Below are 27,697 nucleotides of genomic sequence, written 5' to 3'. Positions count from 1 at the left end.
TCTGTCTCCTCACATGTGGGATTACTGGCATTTTTATAGGGGTCCCGGGGGATGGAAATCAGGTCTCCATGCTTGTATAGTAAGCCATCTCCTGCCCTGGAAGGGAATTTCTAAGGCAAGTCAGTTATTTCACTTTCAGGTACAAATAGTTTTAGTCACTTAAATGAACCTGTGGAAATATGGTCTGCCAGGGCTCAGGGGACCTATCTTAATGAATTAGATAAAGTTGATTCATATCTCATATACCAAATGATTGTCAATTGCTCCTTCCCAGGTAATTGAGAATGCTTGAAAGGTAATTTAAGTGGCACTTGTTAGTATTAATTGGTTCTCCCTAACTTCTGCATTTCATTGATGGAGTGGAGAGGCCTGGGTGAATCACATTGGCAATCTCTGCTGATGGGGTTTTTCTGGGTGAGAGCAGTTTTCTGGACTGAGTTCTCCTGACAGGAATCTTGTTTGGACTTGGGAAGCTCTGCCCTTCTGTGGGCTCTCATTTAGCATTTACACATGGCAGCCTGTACTGTTTAACCACTAATGAAATGTTTTGATTGGAAATCTCCCTCTTCTAAGGCAGGACCAGAAAGCTGAAGCCAGCCTGACTAAGGGCTGATCCGATTAATTAATATAGAAAGCACAGCTTTGGGCGGTAAGCTGGCTGCTTTGAGAAACATTTTCTTTATACTCTACATCTTTGTCAAAACAAAGATAAACAGGGATGACGTGGCCTCCTGGAGGAAGATGAGCCCTGATGCCTTTGTTCTTGGGAACTTGACATGACTTTATCCTTCCAGGGAGGGCTGCATTCTACCTCTTGGCACAGGGATACCTTATGGTATCCTTGGAGTGGCTCTTGTTTTCATGGAGCTAAGAGCCGGAGCAGAATACTCAGCATGACCAAGCCAGGCTAGTTGGAGTGACAGGCCCAGGTAGTGCTTCCTGCCCTGCTCTAGATTCCACCTGCCGTTTACTCTTCTGATCCCCTACAGAGAGTTCTTACAGCTGTGCTGCCATGGTCACATCCATTCTCATCTCATCTCAGAGGTTAAGCAGAGTCAGGCCTGGTTAGTATTTAGAGAGGAAGTGTCTGACAATTTCATGTTGCCTCCACCCTCATTACAAAGAGCAATTTAACTTTCTTGTGCCAAAAGAGGGGCTCTACCTAGCACCCTTGACACAATCTCTAGTTCATCCCCATCCAAACCCACTCTTCCGTGAATGCCACCCTGATGTCTGCTTTACACAACTTCCTCCCATTACCCGTGTTCCTGTGGCCAGCCACAGACAGCCTGCTTGCCTGGTCTGTTGACTCATAGGACCCCCACAGGCTGTGCAGATATGTACAGGGTTTATACTGAGTTCAATATTGTATAATTGTATTAATTCAATTGTGAACCTAAAAATTTACAGCCACTGTTGAAAGAGATATATCCTTGCTCTGGAGTATGTTACAGAATATGTTAAAGCTGTAATGAAGTGCTTCTTCTAACCATGTGGTTATTAAATTTTTTAAAGAATTTAAAAATAAAAAATAATTAAAATAGAAAAATAATGTCACTATCCTAATAAATTAATAAAAGAAATAATAAATTTTCAAGTTGGTTCAAGAGGAAAATTCTAATAGATGTTGGAGGGAACAAAAGTGACTTATGAGAGGATTTACAGGGACTTCCTTAAAGAGACATATGGGTTTAGTAAACCTTTGAGTTCAAGAGAGGAGTCCCACATCCAAGGAGAGAAGGGGAAAGAGTTGCACAGTTGTTGAGAATTTGTTCCTTACCCGCCATACGGAACAATAGAACAATAGGATATAAAATTCAAGGAAGGGTCCGGCAAGATGGCTCAGAAGGTAAAAGCACTTGCTGGTAAAAGCCTGGTAACCTGAGTTTGGTTTGTGAAACCAACATAAGCGTGGAAGGAGAGAACCAAAAACAAAGGTTCACCCTGACTTTCATATATCCACCACGCCACTCCCCATATCAATCACACACACACACAAATAATAATAATAATAACTTATATATATGAATACACGGGTTAGAAAAGAAATCACACATTCTATATAATATATTATGTGACTTCCTGGTTTCAGGGCCATGTCACATTCCAAAATTATATATGCAGAATAAGTAATGATTTATCATACTGTAGTTCTTTAAAAGTGGAAAGCTAATTTTTCCAACATTTTTCAACCTCTAGTGAAATCTTTTCCAGCCTGGTATTCTATAACCCGTGGACTACTCCATGCTAGGAATTTTTGTAAGCTTTTCAGAGACAAGGACAATATCTTACATCCACTAAATTCTCTTTTTAAAAAGACCATTTTCCATTATGAAAGTAATTGAATTAAAAACAAAGCTGGTGAAAATGTAATGCAGTCCTAATGAGATCTGTTGAGCTTGTATTTCAGGAGATGATTTTGCAGCCTCTATCTCCCGTACATAATTTTTAGACAATGATAACCAAGTATCATGAATAAAATGGTCAGAGTTCAAAAATATTATGTTTACATTTTCTGATTATCATGCTATTAAATGCTAATATTAAGAAATTCAGGCTTTAAAAAGAGTATAAAAAGATGGGCTGGAGAGATGGCTCAGCAGTTAAGAGCACTGGCTGCTTTTGCAGACAATCCAGGTTCAGTCCCCAGCACCCACATGGTGGCTAACAATTCCAGTTCCAGGGGATCCAACACCCTATTCTGACCTCTGTGGTATTGCATGTACATGATGCACTTACATACATGCATATAAAACACTCATACACATAAAATAAAAATAAGCAAAAGCATTTTTAAAGATTACTTTGTATCTTCCTTGTTTATGTGTAGGAGGAAAACTATTTTCTCCTTTAGTAATTTGCTTATTCAAGGTATACCTAATATGCAGTAGCTTATTGGTATTAACAAATGCAGAGTCCCTTTGTGCAGTAATTGTAGGAAACTCCACTGAGTGGTGGAGGATTGGCAAAGGCAATAACATGAAGGTTAAAACCTACCTAATACTAGGGAATTACCATAACTAACAGCATGGTTGGTCATGCCTCTGAGATGTTTACTGTTTGCAGAGTACTATGTTAACCACTGCATGTACATTTACCACTTGGATTCATTCATGCATTCAGTGTATAAGGGGCTGACTTTCAGTTGCTGGGGATGCAACAATGAGAGAAGAAATCCGTCTAAGAAGGATGTTGATTTGCTCTTATGGCTCTTAGAGGTTAGTGAAAGACAGGCTTGATCCAATGGTTATGTTAACAACTGAATAGTTACAAACCAAAGACATAGAAAATCCCACTGTCTTGAAGTGTCAATAGCAGATAAACCTTCTTAAGCCCGAGAGCGTATGAAATGTCCCCAAGGAACAAGCCTGACTAGGGTCTGTGTGTTGACAGGCAAATGTGGCAAAAAAAAGAGAGGAAAGGAGAATGGGATTGGAAGAAAGCAGCTATATACAGAGATTCTAAATCAGGCAAAGTCTAGAAGGATTTCTGCCTTTATGTCAGAAGCCGTTTGAGTTCATTGGGCACATTTCAAACATGAAGACAGTGAGTACAGAGCCACATGTTTAAACATTATGCTAGATTCAGTATGGTGAGACTGAGAAAGGACCGAGTATGAACAGCACAGACAGAGCTAGGGCACCAGCAGCAGAGATGACGAGCACTCTTATGGGCACAGGGCACAAATGTAACATCTGTTGGGGTCTGTCATGAGCTAGGTCCAGGAGGTGCTTGCCTCCAGATACAGAAGAAGCAGGTACAGAAGTCTAGTTCTTCTTCTGGGCTTTTTGGTTATACCTGTCAACAATTCTCTGTTTAACCAAAGACAAAAGTTGCTCTTAGATGCTCTAGAGTTGGGAATCGTATCACTTGCCTGCAAAGGCCTAAGAGACAGAGATACAGGTCTTTCCCCTCGAATCACTTCCTGTAAGGAGCATTCAGCTCCTGTGATACAGATGAAGAGAAAAAAATACAGGAGTTAATCCAGGATACAAATTTGGGAGCGATTAAAGCCCCTGCTCAGAAGGACTGCCTGTGAAGTGGGGCCCAGCAAGGGCAAGCCAGGTATACATGCAGGGAAGAAGGAAACCAAGCACTTGAGATCAGACTGGCACAGAGGACATTGCCTAGGAGATACTGTTTCTCAAGACACAAGGCAGGGATTTGGAGGGAGTCAGAGAGGCAGAGAGCTATGCTAAGTACTACCAGCATGGGCATAGGGGCACTAGGGAAATGCAGGCTGTGGTGGTGGTGACCGTGCTGGTGGTGGTGGTAGTGGTTTGGTTACTGGTTTTGTTATCATTAATCCATAATCTCTATCTGCAAGTCTAAAACTGAGAAAACTTTGAAAAACTGTGAAGGGGTTACTTTGATTTGTTCTTTTGCTTCCAAGTCTGTGGAAAATTCATTTGGCAGCAACCCCCACTCCATTTATGAGATAAGCTTTTGACTTGATACATACCACTTACAGTGACTTTCAAATATTTTGCTTCAGAAAAGAAGGAATTTATTTCATTATGGAGCTTTCCCTAGGCCTTGTTTGTGGTATTTATTATACAGTATTGTAAATCCTAAAGTATCTGAATTTTGATGCACATGTGGCCCTAAGGGTTTGCAGATGCCCATTATATTTGTCAACTTGACATGAAGTTTTCTTGGAGACAGTGGGCTTAGTTCTGTTCTTCTTCATATATGACAAATAAGAATTATCCAAAATGTTATTATCAAGAGGAGTATTTAGAACTGGAAGCCAAATCTGAATACAGATACATACACTTCTGAAGCATATGCATTGTCAGGGAGGAAGTAGATGTATCGGTGGCTTTCTGGGGCTTTCTGGACTGGGCTTTCTGTTCTCAGGTGCTGGCGAGATTACCTTGTTACACCACTTTTCTAAAGACTATTCGTGACTCACAGACCAGGTACATTTTAAGAAAGTTGGATTGCAGCCTCCTCCTTCTCTCTCGCCCTGGTTTTAGTACAAACCGGTATAGGTCTATAGACATAGACCTGGGAGAACTTTAGCTCCCAAGATTTACTGCTTCTGCAGCACCTCTGCCTCTCCATATTCTGGAAGGATGCATTTTGTCACCACCAGCAATCAGCCATTTGCTTCTTCCCCAGCTACCACTGTAAGAGCTAAGGTCTCAAAAAGAAAAAAAGAGGAGATGCAGTTGTAGTTCCAAATTCCTGGCCAAGAGTTAGAGGAACTTAGCATTTAACTGCTGTGAGCTTTGCCTTTTCTATATCTCCTTGCTGATTTTATTGTGAGATAGCAAGAAAAGCTATGTCCATAGTTAGATGGAGTTTTAAAGCAACAACTTCATCCTATGCATTTTGGTATCTTCCCCTTCTCCTAAAAGTCTTAGCAGTGTCTGGTATAGTTTACCGTAAATCAGTGCTATTTAATTAATCGATTATTTGATTTATTGAAGAGCAGACTTTCCTTCCTGAAAGCCCCAGTCCCAGCTTGTATTTATCTTTAGGCTCCACAGTCATGAGTTCTAAGTGAGAATGAAATTGAAAACAGAGCAAATGAACAACTAACTAGAAAATTCCACTATCACCTTTCACACTGAAGCAATGTGACTCCAAGCATGTCTGAAGAGTAGAACCATGGAGAAGCACAGTGTTTATTGACAGACAGAAGTTGAAATGGAAAGGCAGATCATTGAACGCAAGCATGTCTGAAGAGTAGAACCATGGAGAAGCACAGTGTTTATTGACAGAAGTTGAAATGGAAAGGCAGATCATTGAATATTGACCCCGGAGTCCACCCAATAGCTCAGTTCCACCCAGTCATTAGCACTCTGACCATAGACAGATTATCTGAACTCTGTATTGTTTGAACTTAGCTTCCTTAGTAACAAAATGGTAGTAATAATATTACCTATCTTGTTGGGTTTAGGATTAAATCGAGCTGATGTACATAAAGTCCTTAGCCAACACTGTGCCTAGTACATTGTAAGCCCTTGATATGAATTGATGTCACCATTCACATTGTACTATAATACTGATTTATCACTTACAGTAATTTTTGTACATTTAGAGACATGTTTTTAAACTCTTTTGAGACATGGGCTACTAACCTATGAAGTAATAATAGCAGCTGTCACTTTTAAAGAGGTTCTGTGCCTCACTGTCAGTGTCTTCAAAAGTTCTTTCAGGACATGGGTACAAGTTACCAAGCCCCATAGCTTTGCTGGCTCCCTTTGACTCTTGACTACACAATGACAAGAGTGTGGCCTTGAGCAAGAGGTTTCTTCTTTCAGGGGGGGATGACTGTGACTAGCCTAACACTCAGTTAGTAGGCAAGGCTGGCCTCCAACTTGTGGTCTTCCTTTGGTTTCCCTTCTGAGTACTGGGGTTACAGCTGTGTGTCACCATGCCTAGTCCCGAGTCTCTCTAAAGTTTCTGACATAGAGGAGGGGGTAAAAACGTCTGTCTCATAGGACAATATGAAGCACTAAATTAAGTAATTCAACACAGTGACAGCTCATGCTAGATCCTCTGCACAAGCCCTTTCCCATCTTTGTGAAACTGGAGTTCTAGTCTGTAAGTCCTTCCCAGCTGGAAATGCCTATGATCCCATGGTTGCGGAAGGTAAACACTCAGTGATGCAACTCATTCCTAAGAAGCCACTTCCTCCACCTTGGAAAAGGCCACAGCCCCAAAGGCTCAGATGTGCACAGTAATCCCTCTGCTCTTGTTTCTGGCTCCATAGTGACAATACCCTATGTGTGCTCAGAGCTTAAATACCATATCTGCTCAACCAAATACATTGCCATCACACATCCATTATGTGACTCACAGGAAACAGGATAGAGTTTCTTTGCAATTAAAAACATGGCATTTGTGTAGCACGAGAAGGATCTTTTAGGCTCTGCATGAAATGAGGCATCTGCTGTATTACCAAGTGGATCATTCTGTAGTCCCTGCTCCTCATATTGAGTTCCCTATATTAAGAGCCCCCAGAGACCTCTACACACCACCAGATCCCTCCTTCCAGTTCTTAAAGAACTTAGCCTTTCAACCAAAGAACTTTTTAAGTATTTCCCTTTTAGAACCTAAGTAAAGTTTCTTTTTTTATTATTTTTTAAAGGTTTGATTAAAGATCATTTTAGATCTTTTGTTCTAACTCTAAAGTGACTAAGGTTCTATGAAACAAAGGATAAAATATTTTTACCAATTACTTTTTACTTTCCAGCTGGTACTGGTACTGGTACTGGAGATTGAACCTAGGGCACAGATATATATGTGTGGTGTGTGTGTGTGCGCGCGTGTGTGTGTGTGTGTATGAACGTATTGTCTGCATGTATGTAAGTGCACCCATGTCATACAATGCCCTCTGAGGTCAGAAGATAGCATTGGATTCCTCTGGAACTGGAGTTCTGGAAGATTGTTAGCTGCCATGTGGGTGCTGGGAATTGAACCCAGGTCAGTGCCATGATAAATATATTTTAATAATTAATATTCTAATTATATTTCAAGTGATTTTCCCTTTTTGCTAACAAAACGCCTTATTTTCTTGTCATTTAGCCATATATACACAAGCAACAAGCCTGCTATTGAGACACTGGTATTGTTTTCATTAGTGTGTGTGTGTGTGTGTGTGTGTGTGTGTGTGTGTGTGTGTGTATGAACGTATTGTCTGCATGTATGTAAGTGCACCCATGTCATACAATGCCCTCTGAGGTCAGAAGATAGCATTGGATTCCTCTGGAACTGGAGTTCTGGAAGATTGTTAGCTGCCATGTGGGTGCTGGGAATTGAACCCAGGTCAGTGCCATGATAAATATATTTTAATAATTAATATTCTAATTATATTTCAAGTGATTTTCCCTTTTTGCTAACAAAACGCCTTATTTTCTTGTCATTTAGCCATATATACACAAGCAACAAGCCTGCTATTGAGACACTGGTATTGTTTTCATTAACTGGTATTGTTTTCATTAACTGTGAGGCCAGAGGAGTCAGCACTGTGCTAATACAGGCTTTCAAGACTGGCCTTGACATTTCACAATCCCCAGTGCTTCTTTCTTGATGGATTTGCCAGCCAGATGCTCTCAGAAGGAGATATACATAGTGAGGATAGGGTCAATATCCTTTATTTTCCCCAAGACTTAATATGCTTCATACCCTCTCAAAAATATCTGGCAAAGAATAAGTGAAAGGTCAAATATCATTGTGATCCACACATCAGTTCTAATTACCATGGTACAATCCTCTCAGTAGAGATGAAGGAATGGAAGTACAGAGAACTGAACAATGATTTCGAAGTCCTATAGCTGGTCAGAGGTAATGAGCCAGGTTTTTCCCAATAGGCCATGTTGAATTTTATAGTATAATTGTATCTTAGAGATTAATAAGCATCTTAGCCTATGGTGCCCCACAGACAAGGGAGGGTAGACCGAGGCTCTGAGAAACCGAAAAGAGCTACCCAGTACTAATGCAAAGAAACCATAATGCCCTTAGAGACAGCAAAGGACTAAGGACATGACTGTGGGTTCCTGCAGTGGCATCTGGAAGGCTCAATAAACACAAGAAGGAGCAAGTTGCATCTTAATGACCAACTCTGCAAAGAAAAACCAGCCCTCTAAACCACACAGACTACGGATGGGTTCTTTCCTGAGCCACAGTGGGAAGGCAGGGCCACCTATTTACTGAGAGTGTTTCATTATCCAAGGAGTGGGGAGCAGTGGTCCTGGAGAACTGACTATTCATGAGAAAGAGACCAAATCACGCAAAAGAGCAGAAACCAACATAATTTCTACAGTTACGCTTCTCCCTTCCTCTCTGCACTCCTATTAGAAGGATGAGGCTTGTGAGCAAGATTAGAGTTCTAATGAAAAAGAGACCAGCTGCATATCTTATCACACAGCGTTATAATATTCAGACATCCTGCTAAAAGGGAGCATTTCCAAAACTCATTATAACTTATTGGTTAACTCCGCTACACTGGGAAGGCAGAAAATAAAGTATTTCCTTAGAAGACCTGTGTAATTATTTATTCCCAATTACTGGAAAACCCATTCAAATAATATTTTTGTTTTTATTATTTTTATCTGTGTGTGTGTGTGTGTTTATGTGTGGTGTATTGTATGGTGTGTGCACACCTTTGTGGTTGTGCATGTCTTGTAGCATTCTCTGCCCCATTCCCTTGCTGTGTAATTATTTATTCCCAATTACTGGAAAACCCATTCAAATAATATTTTTTGTTTTTATTATTTTTATCCATGTGTGTGTGTGTGTGTTTATGTATGGTGTATTGTATGGTGCGTGCACACCTTTGTGGTTGTGCATGTCTTATAGCATTCTCTGCCCCATTCCCTTGAGAGAAGATTCCTGGCTGAACCTGGAGCCTGTCGACTCAGCTAAACTGACTGATCCTCTAGACTCAACCATCCTGTCTCTACCCACCACAGTGCTGGAGATACAAACATGCTTGGCTCTACTGGGTGCTGAGGATCTTAACTTAGTTCCTCCTGCTTGCACAGCAAGTGCTCTAACCCACTGAACCGTCTCCACAGCCTTTCACAAAGTAGTTTTGATTGCCTACTGTAAATTAGGCCTCAGATATAACACAGTGAGTCAAATAGAAAAGAGTAATGAATTTAGTATACAAAGTGAAACTGAGGAGTTTGATAACTGGTCCAAGTTCAAGCAGCATCTGAACTACAGAACCAGGATTGAACTTGGGTTATATCTGTCAATGCAAAAGCATAACTCTCACCTCAAAAGGGATAAGAGATAGTTTATTCTAGAGCCAAATATGAGTGACTATGGCCTAGGAACACAGATTCAGATTGCCCCAAATTCCATGCTCCAGTGTGATAACAGTTTCATTACATTTTTATAGTAGCAAAACAAAGAAAAGTCATAGATCAAGACACTTTTCAAATGCATTGGTGGATACATTCAGTAGGCAGGTGGTCGCAAAGCAGGGGGTTTTCTACTGTAGGTTTCAGACGCTATCTGATGACACTCTTAGCTTTTTGATTGGTGGGACCTGGTGGTCTGCTAAGTTAATACATTCCAAAAGAGTTTTATATGTTAGTCACAGGATGTTAGGTCAGAAACAAAGATGTGTAAAGAAATGGCTATTTAGGGGCTAAAGGTAGTCTGAGATAAGTGGTAATTGAGCTCTGGACCTGCGACATCCCAGGCTCTCTACAATCTCCGAAGCTCTAATTAGTTGGTCAGTCTTTCAGGAAAGTCAGTCCAAGATGCAGGATTTTCTGGAAGCTTTTTCATTCACATATCTGATTCCAAAACCCATATTTTTTCTATCTCACCATACTGCTTAGATATGAACTATGAAAATATAACATTTTGTGCTTATAGATAGACAACTCTTTTGAAAGACAAGATACATACAACTTGTCCTAATAAATGAATCTCTAATCCCCCTTAAAGAAGTTTAGGTGACCCAACAAGATAGCTCAGTTGGTAAAGCCTGATGATCTGAGTTCAATCACCAGAACCCATGTGTAAAGGTAGGAGAAAACCAGCTCCACAAAGTTATCCTCTGACTTCTGCATATACACTGTGGGACACATGACAGCACATACATCATACATACACATAAAAATACACACAACAATAACAACAACATTAATGATAGATAAATAAACAAAAGGAAATTTGGAACCTATACATTTGTGTCAGCTGGCGAGTGATGAGACTGACAATGTTTCAAGTAAAGCAAACCAAGTTCTAAGCAATTAACTGCCGTAACAGTGGTTCTAGAGATGGTTTCTGGAGACAGTATCTACCTTTGTGAGGCTGTACTATACTACATCAGAAGCTCTGGGTGTGGGCCCAGCAATACACGATTTAGTAAGCTCCCTAGGTAATTAGGCTGACAATACAGTTCAAGAACCATTGTTCTACAGGAGGTGGGGGGGGATGTTAATTCTTCTAAACCTCAGTCTACCTCAGAATCCTCAACAGAGAGGACCAGGGAGATACTACTAGGATCCTAATTTGTTGCATATACATAGGTGTATTTGCCAACTATGAGTAGCTCAACAAACTGATTCTATAGATGAGGGAATAAGCTCTGGAGAGGAAGTTATACACAGACAAGACCACAGAGCACAACAGTATCAGAAACAAAATAGAATCCCTATTCACCGCGACGGCATGCCTGAAGCAGGGTTTCCTGATGAACAGAACTAGAAGTGTGGCAAGGGAAGGAACTAATAACTTTTATAGGTCAAGATATGGGATCTGGTTTAGGAACCAGCATACGACCAGGGGTTGAGATGGAATCTGACACCAAGGTTGGGACTAGAATAGGCCAGCACGCAGCAAGGGAAGCAAAGGAGAAATCTGAGCTGGGACCCGGAGGCCATCCCTCCCTGTGCAGCTCCCCTAGATCCCACTCTGCTATGCCATTTGGATGAATTACCTTGCTCTGTGCCTGCTTCCTGGACCCTCCTCTACCTACAGCTGCTGGGTCTGATCTCCATCCATCTTCATCCAGGCCAGGAGCCCAAGAGAGTTCTGGGGAGGCTCCGGCCCACAGCAGCAATGAAAAGCAAGTCTTCTGGAAACCTGCTGCTGCTGCTGAGAGCCAGGGAACCTGATCACGTAAAATCACCAGGAAATTACTATATGTGACTGAGCAGGTAAGGAATGCTTTGCTTGTGGGTAGGGAACCCCCATGACTCCAGTCTACCATCTTTCCTAGGGAGCAGTCGCCGCCGTGTTTTGTTTTGCCAAACCAATTCCACCTAGGACACCACCATTTGACACACCAGAGTGTCTCCGGTGATGGAAATAACTGGGTTTGTTTCATCTTTGATCCAGATGCTAGTACTTTTATCCCATCTCTAAATTCTCTGGAATTTCCATTTCTTTACTAGTCTGTGAAGATGTTAAATATCTTCAAGCCCCCATTGTCTTAAGTAAATTAAGGTAATAATGGAGATAATTTCTGCACTGCCCATCATAGTCTGTGGTAAAGTGTGAAAATGCTTTGCAATGTGTAAATTATCACACCAGTGTAAACTGTATTATTATTATTCTTACCTCAAAATTCCTTGAACTTCTCCTGCAGCTCCAATTTAATAATACATATTATGGCTCTAGCTTGGAGCTTATCATTGAAAGCAAACTATATCCTAGTTTTTACATTCGAATAGACAAATCTCAGCTCCAACTTCCTGTCAGCCCAGTTTTCCTTTCTTATATCCATCACACTCATTTTAAAAACTTTACCAAGACCTACTAGCTCTTTGACTCCCCTCCCACTGTTTATCTCCACTTCACTTCCCTCTCTATCGACTGGAGCTTCGTAGTCCATCACTTTAAGCATTTTGTTGCCAATGCCCTCATCCTCCCAGTCTCTATTCTCTATCAAAGCCTCATCTCGCCTCAGTGTAACTACCTGTCAACTCTTCCTCCTTGCCCAACACTGTTTGAAAGAACTTGATCTCCTGTCCTCTCATAGGGTTCTCTGTGGCTCAGATGTGACCCCACCCTGACCTGCTAACTCTCCAGATAATCACCTCGGATTCCACATTCGTATTATCTCTATATGAAGCAGAAGCCGTTCCCTCTTTGCCTTTTCACACCCGAGAGAGTTCCTGTTCTTTCTTCTGTGACCCCTCTGGGTTCTGTGGAGACTTCTTTCAGAGCACAAGGACAATGACTTCTCTCCTGTTCATTTCTTTGCCATGAGACTGCATGTGAATTTCTAGAGATCATCTTGTTCCAGGACCCAACACCATTTCTTGGCATATAGTACGTGAGTTAGTAAACAGCAGCTCATGGACTAATGCCATTGTAAATAAAGTTTATTGAGGCGATGCCACTTCTGGTCATTTGCATATTATGTATGGTTGCTTTTAGACTAAAATAGCCGAGTTGAGTAGATGCCACCAATACTATGCAGTCCGTAATCCTACAATATTTACAACCTTACCTTGTACAGAAAATGTTTGTTGATGCCTGACATAATAAATGCTAAGTTAATGTTGAGGAAATGAGCAATTTTATTCAGGATTGTCTGAAAGGAATTATGAATGAGTGAATCATTATTAAGTGCAATATCTTTTCCCAATGGGAAATAAGAATTTTTAAAATTACATTTAGTAAGCATTTAGCAATAAGCAAGCCACTAGCTCTTTGAAACTACGTTTCCTCATGTGTAAAATGGACATGGTAAAGGGCAAATGAATCTGAACGGTATTTTTGAGAGCCAACAAATAACAATTTGGAAGATTATATGAAACAATGTGCTTTGGAATTGGCAACCACAGTTAAATCCTCTTCTGTGTCTTCCATCGATTGGCTTTGTAGCACTGTGCAAAATTCTTGACCTCTTGGCTCATGATTCTCTTATATGGGTAAGTTAAGTATGACATACTAGCCATAAAGTTATTACAGTGATTAGAGATAATATATTTGAAATTAGATCATGTAGGTTGCGATCCCAGGACCAACACTTCCTAGCTATATGATCTTAGGCAAGTTATTAACTTTAGTGCATTGCTTTATTTGTAGAACTGGGGTAATTCCAAATTTATACACTTCTCATGGGCACTAAATGAAATGACACATAGAAGTGCTTGGCACAAACTTTGACACACAGATAATGTTTGTTATGAGCTGAAACGCTAACCCTGGTGTGGATATATTTAGAGGTGGGGAACTTAAGGCAGGGATACTAAGTGAGGTCATGAGGATAGAACCTTAGCCTAAAAGGATCGGTGTCCTTCAAAGAGGAGACACCAGAGTACTGTCTCTCCCTCCTTCCCTTCTTTCTTTCCTCTCTTCTTCCACATCTCCCTCTTCCATATCCAGTTTGAGACTGTAGACTAAGAAAAGGTTGTATGAAGATGCAACCTAAGCATGACCATCTGCAGTCTAAGACAAAAGCCCCTGCCAGAAATTAACCCCTCTAGCACCTTGGTCTTGAACTTCTGATCTTTACAATTGTGAGAACATAAATTCATGTTGTTTAAACAATCCAGTCTACAGCATATTGTTCTGGCAGCCCAAATAGCCCAATACTACAGTCAAAGACTGTTACTTCCTTTCATCACCATTACCAGACTGGCATCCCCTGACATATTTGAAAAGTACTACCTTTATCTATAGCTATTAAAATTGATATTAGCTTCCAACATTATTATACTGCTTAAGCTAAAAAGACTTCAAGTTTTATGCCATCCCCTGTATATTTGAGACAAATACGATCTTTTCTTCAACACAACTCCCTTAGATGAGGAAGAAAAGTAGGATTCTCCTCTCAACCTCACACTTCAAAAAATAATGAAAGGAATGGACTGTGGAAGTAAAACCATTTGCTTATGGTCAACTGGCTAGCACGTCCTGGAGCCAGGCCTTGAACTCTGTCATTGAAATCTTAGATGAACTCAGGGCTCAACTGCATCACCACCACTGAGTCTCAAAAGTACCATCAGAAAACTCAGATTTAGAAATAAACTCTGCTAGTTACTAAGATGTGACATTGATTTAGATCATACCCTTATCCTGCCTGATTACTTGGGAATCGAATGGGAGTTGTGGCTGTGAAGGTTCTAGTGATGATGAGTGAAAAAAAAAAAGATGGATGGAGTACTTCCACAAGTTATGGGCAGAGTGAAGGTCAAGGTGACACTGAAGCATCCGGGGCGGGGCAGCTGCAATCGAAGACAGCCATGAGCATCCCCAGCCTCACAGGGCTGGCAGCTGCACAGAGGAGATCTATTTGGACCCTTCCAGGGTCTGCTGGAAGGACTATACCTGCTGGAGGGGGCTCAGCCAGCACACAGCCCAGCAGTACGGAGGCCAAAAAATAAATTCCTGGACTTCATTCCTTTTTAGACTTTGGTTTCCCTCTCCATGTTTAGCCCAACAGATGTTCAGCCGGAAGGCATGGTAGGCCATCGCGTCCTTAGAGTTCACTCTTTTAGAGCACAGAATGGGCTCAGAGGGAAGGAGCCCTGCACAGGGCAAAGGAAAGCAAGCACTCTTCATGGTCACTACTCTGTTCACTCCCTCGGAGTTGTGATGGGCATTGTCACTGTCACTTACTTAGCACTGCAAGTGTTTGGAAGATGACCAAACAATTTTCTTATCTGGCTCACATCTTTTCAACCTGTAAGATGGAAACTCTCATCTTCTGAGATCTTTGCTACTATGGGGCACCTGTCTCTATCCGTGAATAAGACCACTCTTAACTTACCCATCCATCCTTTTGCAGACTCTGTCCCCCGAATATAAACTTATGCACAGCAAGTTTTCCTAGGTCCCTCCGATGAGCTTCAATTATTTTATTTACCCTTGAAGACTTCCCAGGAATAAATGGTGAATTTGTTTTTGAAGCACTCTCACTGGCTAGAGCAAGCCTGACTATTTGGATAAGGGTGTGGTGGCTGCCCTGGTTATATCACACCCACCTAGATAAGAGGGACAGGATGCCCTATAACCTTCTGACATTTGCTCCAGCAATGCGGAGCAGGGGAACGGAGCACATGTGGGTGTGCCTGGGTCATCAGCAGAGCAGACTAAACAATCTGACGCTTTCCTTCCTTTGGCTTTTAATGAATGTCCTCTCCATCAGAGAGTGAAAATGGTCATTTGTTCATTCACTTAGCAAGCACGGAGCTACCCCAGGACAGGCCTTATGCTGGTGGGAGAGATGAGGAGATAAACACAGCACAATTTTCTTCCTTAAGGCATTTAGGGCTGACAGGTAAGACAAACACATAGACACTAGGAGTACAAGGTAATGGACGCTGTGCTACCTCAACTCTGAATAAAGCTCTAAGAATGAGCCAGCCTGGGATGTAGAGGAGCCTCACAGAGGAGTCCCCAAGAGGTCTGGGTTTTAAAAGAGAGACAGGAATTTGCCAAAAGGATAATAATTATCATAAGAATTCTATCATGTTAATATCTTTCATGAACCTAAGCTCATGCTAAGTATCTCATATATCTCATTATGAATTCGTCACATTTCAGAAACAAAACAGGAACTCAGAGAGAGCACAGCATGCCCAAGTCCACAAAAGGTGCTGAGGGCAAGACAGGAAGCATGACATGCTCTGGGGAAGGTGAGGTGTCTGAGTAGCCGAGGCTCACAAGGTGGAACTAAGGTGTCTCCAGAGCTGGAAGGTGACAGGTAACTGAAAGGCTGCATGTGTGCTGCCCCTGTAGATGGCTCTCCCTCATCATTCCTGGGAAGCCATAGTCACACTTCCACTTTAGAAATGTCATTCTGGAAGAAGTGAGGAGAAGCAGATGGAAGTAAGGAGGTGAACACAGAAGGTGCTCCTTCATCCAGGCAAGAGGCATCAGGGAAAGGAATGAAGATGCTTAGCGCAGTCAGGCATTGTGAAATCAGTGTGAACTGGAACAACATTCTGGGATGGCTCCCTGCATAAAACATATCTTCATTCAAACGCTCATTGGCATCTGAATTTTGCAGCAGGGACCTTGAAGTCCAGAAAAATGAGGAAAAGTTAGAGGGTGTCAGCCCAAGGGCTGATCCTACCTCCTGACCCAGAGCGAGTCAGCAAGTCAGAGGTACTCTCCTCTCCTGCTGACAACCTCTCTTGGGGCTGTAGGCACAGTTCCTCCCGCTCACACCCATCCTGTGGGCACAGCCGTCTCTGCTTACAGAAAGCCTTTATGGAATAGCTCCCAAAACATGGACGAAATCCAGCCATGTGGGAAGGCTGAAGGAGGAAGCCCCTAACAATGAGCAAATGTTCAGGGGAAACCCCCAGTGATTCCTCGAAGGAGCTCAGGCAAAGCGAGCTTCCCCAAACTCATGCTTCACTGAGCAGGCAGATGGTCTGAGCAGAGCCAGGTGATGAGGAAAGGGAGGGTGCCTGCAGTTCCTGAAACAGACTTTGAAGAGGAAGCCACTGTAGCCATTATGAGCAGGAAGGCCTACCCTCTTCTGTGTGCCTACAGTGGGCAAGCAGAGCAAAGGGACATTGTACAGGCACACTGTGCAGATACGCTCTCTAAATGGAGACCTGTAGCTTATTAATGATCCTGCTCTGTGTTAACAAACCACATCAGCTCTGATGCCCCCACAGGCTCCTACTGATCTGCGGCCACCTGTCCAGGGTCCCCCGAGACTCTGCGGGCTAGCTTACATTTCCTCCTAGGCAGCCCATTAACTCTGTTCCTCTGCAGACAGGGGTCTGATCTTGTCCTTACATTCATTTAGCTCCTTCTTTGGAAGGAGAAAGCCCCTAGCAAGGAGAATGAGAAAGCACAGGTCTCTAGCCCAAAGCTAAGGTGCTTTCTTTAACTGGGCAGAGCCTTGTCCCTGGCTTTTCTCAGCCTCCAGGCAAGCACAGCCTGAGGGCAATATTTATGTACAGCCTGTCCCCCAGCTTATAGGAACCCATCTACCAAGAGCCAGTATCCCAAGCACCTTATAATCCTCACAAGAGGGAGAGAGTCTATGCTTTGGGACCAAGTGAGTGGCAAGTAGTGAAAACACAACAAAATGAATGAAATATAGGAAAAAGAAGCCAGGTAAGTTCAAAGACAATGAATGAATGAATGAATGAATGAATGAATGAATGAATCTGGGGGACTCGAACTTGAGGTGCAGGCTCCTTGTGCCAGCTTATTCGGATGAGGCAAAGAAACAAGGCTCCTCTCCGGTGTGCTCCCTTGTAGTTTACACCTAGAACCTTCCATGATTATCAACCTATTTTATCACCCCTTAAAAATGTCCTAGCCAGGTCTGCCTCCCTTTCTTGGGTCATCGCTGTTTTTCTGCTTGGCAAGCCCTCTGATCTTTTCCTTAACTCTTAGCTATAACTAATGTTCTAGCTCAGCTCACACCTCCTTTCCCACAAACACTGTGTCTTAGTTTGAGTTACCGCGCCCACCCCCCCACAAAAAAACCAAAATACTAAAGACTGAGACTTGGATGCCGGTAGTTTATTTGAAACCAATTCCTGGAAGTAAATAAGAGAGACTGTGATGAGAGAAGAGAGGAAAAGAAAAGCAGCCTAAGTGCATCATCAAGACTGCCATGGCAGGGGCTGGAGAGATGGCCCAGTGCTTAAGAGCCCCAGCTGCTCTCACAGAGGACCTGGGTTTGGTTCCCAGCACCCACATGATGTCAACTAATGACCAGTTCCAGGGAATCCAACACCCTCTTTTGACCTCCTTGGGCATTGCATGACACAGGTGCACCTACATACATACAGGCAATGGATTCATACATATAAAATAAAAAATAAAATATTTTTTAAATTAAAAAAATTATACTTTTACAAAAAGATTAACATGAGGGGGTTCTCCTCAGATGTGTGCATCATACCTCTGGGAATTATCCATCAGGTGCGGGAAGATCAGGCATTTAATTTATAGGTTTCTACATCCCCAGATCCTTGCCCTCACTCCCTTCTGAAGACTGTCCCCATAGCACTGTCTTGGTTTTGGGGGGTTAGCCTAGAAACCTAAGCCTAAGACAGGATCAAAGCTGTATAAGAGGAGGTACAAGGAGGTAGTCCAGGAGCGCAGGGACATGCTTCCGGTGGTTAAAACCACTCAAATATGTGCTAGCAGCTAAGTTCCTGAGGTGCTTGCCTCTCTTGGGGAGCTGAAGGAACCTGTGCAGAAACAATCCTCAGAGCAGTCCCTGCAGAGAGGAGAGGGGCTAGAAGGTCAGAAACTACCAGTTCCATCAATCACCATCAGAGGTTTAAGCCCATTCCTGAGTTTGGAGTTGGGAATTGTTTTCTTTTGTCCTTCCAGCATTCCCAATTTACAGCATACAATGAAAGGGGTTTAGCTGGTAGTGAAAGCCAGAAGGCACAGCATGTGGCCACTGACTTTTGTAAAGATCAATGGCATGACACCACGCCAAGGTGTGCTTGCCAGCAGGCAAAACACAAAACAAACAAAAAACTCCAGGGACTAGAAGACCCTGCAACAAAAAGCTGGGAAACAAGGACTCAGTAAAAGAAAAAAAAAAGGGGGGGGACAAATGGAAGACAGAGTATGTCCAGCACCAGTACTCATTGTGCTAAGCCCTCTGACCTCTGACTCCGAATGCCTGCCTTCTTAGTAATCATTAGACATGCAGAGATCATTCTACGTGTGTGTGAAAATTTAGCACTTGAATGTAGATTACAAACTCTTCAGAGTCAGGATCTGCAAGCATAGAACTTTGTATCTAACTGTGGTTTTGTCTTTTGCAAAAAAAAAAAATTTTAGTTAGATCATTCATGCATGATCTTCCCTTGCTTGTCTATAAGGTTATCCTATCTATCTCACTATCATCTATCTCTCTCTATCATCTATCTCTCTATCATCTATAGTCTATCTATCTACTTATCTATCTATCTCACTATCATCTATTATCATCTATCTATCATCTATCTATCATCTATCTATCTCTCTATCATCTATCTACCTATCTATATCTATCTATCATCTATCTATTTATCATCTATCATCTATCTATCTATCATCTATCTATCTATCTTTCTATCATCTATCTATCATCTATCTATCATCTATCTATTTATCTTTCTATCTATCATCTATCTATCTATCATCTATCATCTATCATCTATCTATCATCTATCTATCTGTCATCTATCATCTATCTATCTATCATCTATCTATCATCTATCTTTCTATCTATCATCTATCTATCTATCTGCCTATCTCTCATCTATCTATCTATCTATCATCTATCTATCATTTATCTATCTATCTATCATCTATCTATCATCTATCTATCATCTATCTATCTATCTATCAATTATCTATGTATCTATCTACCTATGTATCCATCTATCATCTATCCATCTATGTCATGTCTTAGATCTGTTATATGTCTTAGAAATAACAAGAATGCAGTTTCTCACTTCTCTGAGTTAAACCAGTCAGGTTTGACGTTATTGACTTCACTTGTCTCCCAGGAACCTCCCCTCCTCAGTCTTCCTTTCTATCAGGTCATCTGTATACCAGGTGTTTGGGCCACATGGAGTCCTGAAACCTTGGTCGTCCTCCATTCTGCCCTGTTTGGAGCCTCAGCAGAGCAGTGAGAACTTAGGACAGAGTGCAGAATCTGGAGTGAGCTGTCAGGTCTGGCTCCTGTCTGGCTTGGCCGGGGACACTATTCTGCATGATCAATTGTGTAACATTAGCCTGGGAAATGGGGCACCTGCTTTCTTGTTCTCTTCAGTCCTGACAAGAGGAGGACACACAGGAGGGGTGTGCAGGACTGGAATGAGGCGTGGAAATGCCCTAGTCACACCCAACACACGCTCCATCTTCAACATCTCCCTCGAATTCCAAGGGCTGCCATTTTCCTAAGCCTTCAGAAAATGAATTGCTTTTTCCTTGTCAAAATCATGTGGATTCCTTCATAATAAGGGATATTTTAGTTTGCCTCCATAAAGTCTCAAAGATAAAACATCTTAAAGATGTGGAACATAAGCTGGAGAGATGGCTCAGCAGTTAAGAACACTCTGCTCTTGCAGAAGACCCAGGATTGATTCCCAGCACCCACATGGTGGCCAACAACTGCCTGAGACTCCAGTTTCAGGGGATTTGATGCTCTCTTCTGACCTCAGTGAGCATTGCACCAAATGGGTGCACTTACCTACATGCAGGCAATACACATAAAATAAAAATAATAAATAAAATATTTTTAAAAGTTGCAGAACATGAACCTGAGCTGTACAATGGTTTTTCCACCACATTTTCTACCTCCTTATTTTTATGAACATTGTTGGAGGTTACTGAGTAACCCTGCATTGTTTTAAAACAGTTGATGCATGCAAATGACTATGCCCCCTTTTCTCTCCCAATCACAGGTCTTCATGCTAATGAGCTTGAAATATGTCCTTAAATACCCATGTATACTTGTAAAATTTGTAGTGTTGGTTTGGGTATACACAGATCTGTGTAGAAATCACTTAGTATTTAAAAAAAATCTCATTTTGAGTTGTCTTTTGTTAATTCACACAGGGATTTGGGGTGTGGTAGGAAGAAGTGTTACTTGTTTTTAATCTTTCGTTTTCGTCATTTAAAGCACAACACATGGAAATAGTGCGTGTCTGACCCTCTCTGACATTATATTCCTCTCTCCTCCGGAGAAGTCTTCTAAGCTAACCCTGTACATTTCTTCTTTGTTCTTTGTTGCTAGATCATTGCTGATTTACTTTTCCTGGTTTGAATCTTTTTGAAAATAACTCTTGTGATTTGCTCTTTTAACTCAAAATGACTGTTTTCTTAGATTTGTCTGTGTGAATGGTGCCGTTCCGGTTGATCCAACTTCATTGTTGTATGCAGCTGCTGGCCTACTCTGTGCTCATTCATCTGCCTACCACGGTGGACATCTGTACCTGTTGCTGATATTCTGAACAAAGCTGTGAAGATCGCTGTGACCCTGCTTTTATGCGTCATTGAGCAGGGGATGATTTACAGAAACACTGCAGAGTCAGAACGGCTGAGTCATAGACGTTTGTGTTCTAAGCAATGCCAAATGTTCTTCAAACCAGTATGCTCATTCATCTGGCTATGAGAGTTTCCTTCTCCATATCCTTGATAACACTGATACCATCAAACTTTTTCTTGGTATCAGGTTAGTGGCCATGAGAAAGTATTCATTGCGTTTTAGTGTGTAAATCCTTAACTCTCAGAGTTTGAGTTATCTTTTCATAATGTATGGGACATTCATATCTATTTTCTTTCATAAAGTTTCTATTTGTATTTTTGCTCATTTGCCCTTCTAGATTGGGCTTGTTAACATTCCCTCATGAAAGGAGTGGGTGGAAGGTCCTTGGACCCTCACCTGCGAGCCCAGCCCTACCGCTTTCCTCCTTTATCTTCCTAACAACTGCACATAATCCAACTCAACTGCCCACTTTCTGAGGCGGTGCTGGAGAATGTGCAAAGTGGATGGATAACTCAAATGAAGACTGACTCTTCTATGATACAAATATTTAGGGGTCACCCATGCTCCTGTAAATACGTAGCTGCTCACTCAGTGGCCCTATAAACAAGCCAAAGCCAAAGGAACTCACCGATTCCGTAAGCTAGAGTTGCCTGGAATTGTTCTTTTAGTCTATTGCTGGTGACTTATTTGTTCATATCTCCCCAGAAAAAGTCACAAAATAGTGTGTGTGTGTGTGTGTGCAATATAAATTTTGGTACTAGTCCTTTGTCATGTATATGTACTTAAGATACTTTATTCTGGGGCTAGGGAAGTAGTTCAGTTGGTAGAGTGCTTGCCTGGCATTCAGGAGGCCCTGTGTTCAATCGTCAGCACCGTGTAAAAGTAGGTGTGTTGGTGCATCCTGTAGACCCAGAGCACTTAGGAGGTTAAAGCAGAAAGATCAGGAATTCAAGTCATCTTCAACTGAATAGCAAGACTAGGCAGGCTGGGCTATGTGATTCTACTGTCTTTATGAAACAGGTGCATTTAATTTTGATGGTATAACAGATCAATTGTGTGAGTGCTGTGCTTTGCGTGACAAATTCTTCCTTGGCTTACTGTCATTGAGAGGTTCTTCTAAAGCCAGGCTTGGTGACGCACGTCTTTAATCAAAGTACTCTAGAGGTTGAGTTAGGAGGCGCGCTATGAGTTAGAGGCCAGTCTGCACTACATAGTGAGTTTCAGGCTAGTCTGGGCTAGAATGAGACCTTGTCTGAAATATAATTATATATATAATATATAAAGGTAAAATGATATCTATTGGCTTTATTCATGTTACTCACTTTCTCTGAAACTTGATTTGTGAAATACTGTGTCTTGGGGGTTTTATGAGGAATAGTCATGATGAATGTGTGGAAATCTAGCAAAGCATTTCATGATTGGTCCTTGGTAAGTATTGGTTCATCCACTGCGGCATAGTCTAAGTTCTGTGTTTCAAGGCTTTTAGATTTTTGCATATTCAGTTTGTGGTAGTTATATGCTGAACATTTTGTTAAATGTTTTATGGTTTTCAATAGCCCTATAAGGTGATGCTATCAGTGTACATATAAGTAAGTGAAACTCAGAAGGATAAATGCTCATTAGTCTTTGGGCACAAAGCCTCTAAACAGCAGTCAGTGTATTCTACGTCTGCCTTCCTATGAAATGATTTATGGGAGGATCTGTGTCCAGGAAATGGCATGAGCTGAGTAGTGTTGGGCAATCAATTATATCTTCAGGCATGTGGTTTCTATCTGGGGATGCTGCAGAAGGAAGACGATGTGGGCAAGTTTCATAACTGACCTCTTTTCATTTTAAGAAAATGGTTTGCTCTGATCTACATTCTCCTTTCCCCCTCAAACCTGACTCCAAATCTCTTAAAACCACCCACTCACCTCTGCAACTGCCTTAAGCCAACAGCTCTACTGATTTGCGTCTTAAAAAAATGCCCATAATTTAACCAACCACATTGCTCCTCTAGGAAGAATTCCACATCAAGTAGGACATTGCCCCAGCTGTGTAACTGGACCCCAGTGATTATCTTTCTGTCAGAACCTTGAGTCACCTAGGTTACACATGTCAACAGACTTTAAAGCTCTGTTTATTTGCCTCCCCAGGCTGAGGTAGAAACAGGATCTCCCACCGCCAGTCAAACTGCCCAGACAACCATGCTACTCAGTAACCACTTGCTAAAGCTAACACTCTCTTGGCATTCAGTTCCCACTAGATGAATTATAACACAGTGCACACTGGGTTCATTCAAACCACTGAATGTTAGATCTAGAGGGACCTAAGCAATCATTCAGACACCTCCCACGCTGTGGTAGGAAAGGAACAGAATTCAAAACTGAGTGTATGGGAGTAAATCCCTGTATCTTCACTGTACATCATTGATTGAAGGACATTATATGATTGGGTTTCCTTCACCTACAAAATGAATATTTAAAAGCAAGGCTTATGTTTCCCACATTATAGAGTTTTGTGGGAAATTAAGTATTCTAAACATAAAATTACATATACACAAAAAGAAAATGAAATGCAAATATTTCTTTGTAATAAAGGACTTAAAATGTTTGTTTTGATTTTTTTTCTTTCAAATGTATAATATAGAGTTGGGGTTATAGCTCAGTGATAAAGTATGTGCTTGGCATGCAGGAGGCCCTGGGTTCAACTCCCAGCACTGCAAAACTTTAATATATAAAATGCATAATACACAACTAAACGCTAGCAATTTGGATTTTTTTCTTTGTGCCTAAATGTACATTATGTAACAAGTCCATGAGACTTAGAACAGATTCCACGAAGGAAGGAAATAACGGAGGAAGACCGAGGGGGAGGGAGAGAGGGAGGAAATGGAAATGACATCAGTCTGCGCTATCCAGGCCTATGGAAGACATTGCTAATGGCTCATAGTTCTACCTGGCTTTAAGCTAATCTATCTCAACAATTATTTCTTGAAAGTTTTTAATATTATTGAGAAACAGCAAATCCAAGGCTATAGTCCATGATAAGTTCCTATAGGAACACAACTCGACTCTCTTTGACACTATAAGGATCCCAAAAATTAACCACTAGGGTTGGTGGGGGGGGTTCTGCAGATGACTTAGCTTAGAATTGATTACACAGCTTCACTCAGCTAGAGCCCAGGCTGGAAGGTCCGAGAGGGCCTCACTCACAAGCCTGTCCACCCATGCTGGCTGTCAGCTGGGTGTTCCAGTGCTCTATGTGGCCTCACATCTTGTAGGAGACCAAGCCTACTTCCCTTCTATGGTACCTGAGGGCAACAATTCAAGCAGGCACCAGCAGAAGCAGCAAGGTCTTGGAAGGCCGAGCCTCAGAAGTCACATGACTTTACTTACGCCAATTGTATTGGTTAAACTGAGTCATTAGGGTGCCCAGGTTTGAGAACACACCAACAATACTCTGGTTCTGATTGAGAGGAACAAGAGAGGCGTATTAGAAAAGCGATATGCACACGGGGATTGGAAGAATTTGTGACCATTAAGCAATCTACCAGCATCTCCTTCCTTCACCATGTGAAATGTGCTCTCTTCCATACTTAGACCTACAAACTCACATCACAATTCTTTCAGTGACCCACTGAGGATAACAAAATATTATAAAAAACTTAGCTACCAGAGACAACAGTGTTTCCTATCTCAAATTGTCCTGCTGATCAAATTTCAGAGAGTCAGTTAGATGTCTTTCTCTCTGGGATGTCTTTGTCTCGTGATGTCAGACAAAACATTGCCCAGAATTGTGGGTATCTGCAGTCCCGATTGATACTGCGTTGGATTTGCATACAGGATGGTTCATTCTTTTAACTGAGAACAAGAAGCTGTGGTTCCTCGTTCCATGGCCCTCCCTATAAAGCTGCTTAAGTGTTCTCACAGTGTAGATGCTGGATTTTCCCAGAGTGAGGGCTACAAGGAGCAGGAAAAGTTTGAAGCTTGCACTTGTGACTTCATCTCAAATATGTGTACAGTTATTTTGTATTTTGTATTTCCTGTGCTAGCTACATTTGGTTGTGAGGACACTACGAAAGATCTTAAGGAGCCATTTTGGTTGCTGACTACAACAGAAATTACGTCAAGCTCAAAGTTCAGAATTTCATGATCGACTTCAGTTCTGAATGTAAATGAGGCTCCTTAAAATGTGGTTTTTCAGGAGACCATCTCTTGAATTGTAACTCCAGTGACTTTTAAACTGCACACAGCATTGAGGTAAAGCCCATCTACAAAGCACAATCCCTCTCATAATGAAATAATAGGGAGTAACATACAAGTTACAGGTTAATAGCAATGCTGACCTCCAGAGCCTCACTTGTCAGGCTCCCAACCCCGAGGCCAGGAAGCACTCCTTGATTGCAAGCCAGTTCTTCTCCTCAGGAGAGGACTCTATGTTCTTCTCGCTTCTGACTCATGAAACCTGAGTTTTGTGCAGCTTCCTAAAAGGCCCTTCAGTCTCCACAGGAAATGGTTCCTTCTGTGTCCAGGAATATTTCTCTAAAAGCTGTGATTCCTCAGGAAATAATCCCAAGAACTGACAAATGGGATTACATGAATTAAAAGGTTTCTGCACAGGAAAGGAAACAAGCAGTAGACTGATAAGACAAATTACAAAACGGGAAAAAACCTTTGCCAACTATACACCAGACAGGGGAATATTAATATCTAGGACAGATAAAGATCTGCAAAAATTGAACTCCAGAAATCCAAATCATCCTATGAATAAACTGACTAATGAATTGAATAGATAGTTCTTAAAAGAAGATATACAACTGGCCGATAAATACTTGAAAAAAATGTTCAGCATCCTTAGGCACTAGAAAAATACAAATAAAACTGCTCTGACATCCCATCTCACCCAGGTCAGAATGGTTGTCATCAGAAAACAAGTGACGCCAAAAGCTAGTGAGGATGTGAGGAAAGGGGAGCTCTTATTTATTACTGGTGGGAATATAAACCTGTGCAATCACTATAAAAAGTATGGAGGTTCCTCAAAAACATAAAAATAAAACTATCATGTGACTCAGACACACCACTCTTGAGTCTATACCCAAAAGGACTACATCAGCATACCACAAAGATACCAGCACATCTGCATTTATCACTGCTCTGCTCACCATCACCAGGAAATGCCACCAGCCTACATTAACATATTAGCATGTGAATGAATAAAGGAAACATGATGCATATGATGGAACTGCATGAAGAAATGAAAACGGAAATCATGACATTTGCAGGAAAACGAATAGAACTAGAAATCAATATGTTAAGTGAAAGAAGCTAGTTCAGAAAGGCAAATGCTGCATGTTTTCTCTTCAGTGTGGAAACTAGGTTTAAGGTATGCACATATATATGTGTGCATATGTGTGTAATTATATATGTGTGTTGGTAAGTTTTGATCTCAGAAAGGAGATCATGAAACAGGAGGAACAGATCTTAAGGGAGGCAGGAGAGAGGATAACAGTATTGAATACACATGATAGGAAAGCAGAAGGGGGTATGACAGACAAGGAAGGGATCTAGCCTAAGGGGAAGGAGGGAGTGTGGGGAGGACGTTGGATGAGGAGAATGACCTGACCGAGAACAAGGTATAATGAAACGTGTATGAAAGATGCCACGAGGGCTGGAGAGATGGCTCAGCAGTTAAGAACCCTGACTGTTCTTGCAGAAGACCCGGATTTGAAAAAGCAGAAGGGGGTATGACAGACAAGGAAGGGATCTAGCCTAAGGGGAAGGAGGGAGTGTGGGGAGGACGTTGGATGAGGAGAATGACCTGACCGAGAACAAGGTATAATGAAACGTGTATGAAAGATGCCACGAGGGCTGGAGAGATGGCTCAGCAGTTAAGAACCCTGACTGTTCTTGCAGAAGACCCGGATTTGAATCCAGCACCCACATGGCAGCTGACAACTATCCATAACTCCAGTTCCAGGGGATCCAACAGCCTCTTCTGTCCTCTTCAAGCATTGCATGACATGGATGCACTTAACCTACATGCAGGCAATACAGCCATACACATAAATAAAAAAAATAAAAGCCAGGCGTGGTGGCACATGCTTGTAGTAGTCCCAGCACTTGGGAGGCAGAGGCAGGCAGATCTCTGGGAGTTCAAGGCCAGCCTAGTCTACATAGTGAGTTCCAGGATGGCTGGGGCTACAGGAAGACCCTGTCTCAAGAAGACCAAAAATAAATAAATAAATATATTTTTTAAAGAGGGAAAGTAGAATGATCATTTAAAGTGATAACTTTCTCTTTTACCCTTGTAATT

The sequence above is a fragment of the Nannospalax galili genome, unplaced genomic scaffold (assembly GCF_000622305.1).
Source record: "Nannospalax galili isolate Female #2095 unplaced genomic scaffold, S.galili_v1.0 scaffold356, whole genome shotgun sequence".
NCBI lineage: Eukaryota > Metazoa > Chordata > Mammalia > Rodentia > Spalacidae > Nannospalax > Nannospalax galili.
The sequence above is the reverse complement of the archived record's forward strand: the minus strand, read 5'-3'. Positions refer to the sequence as shown.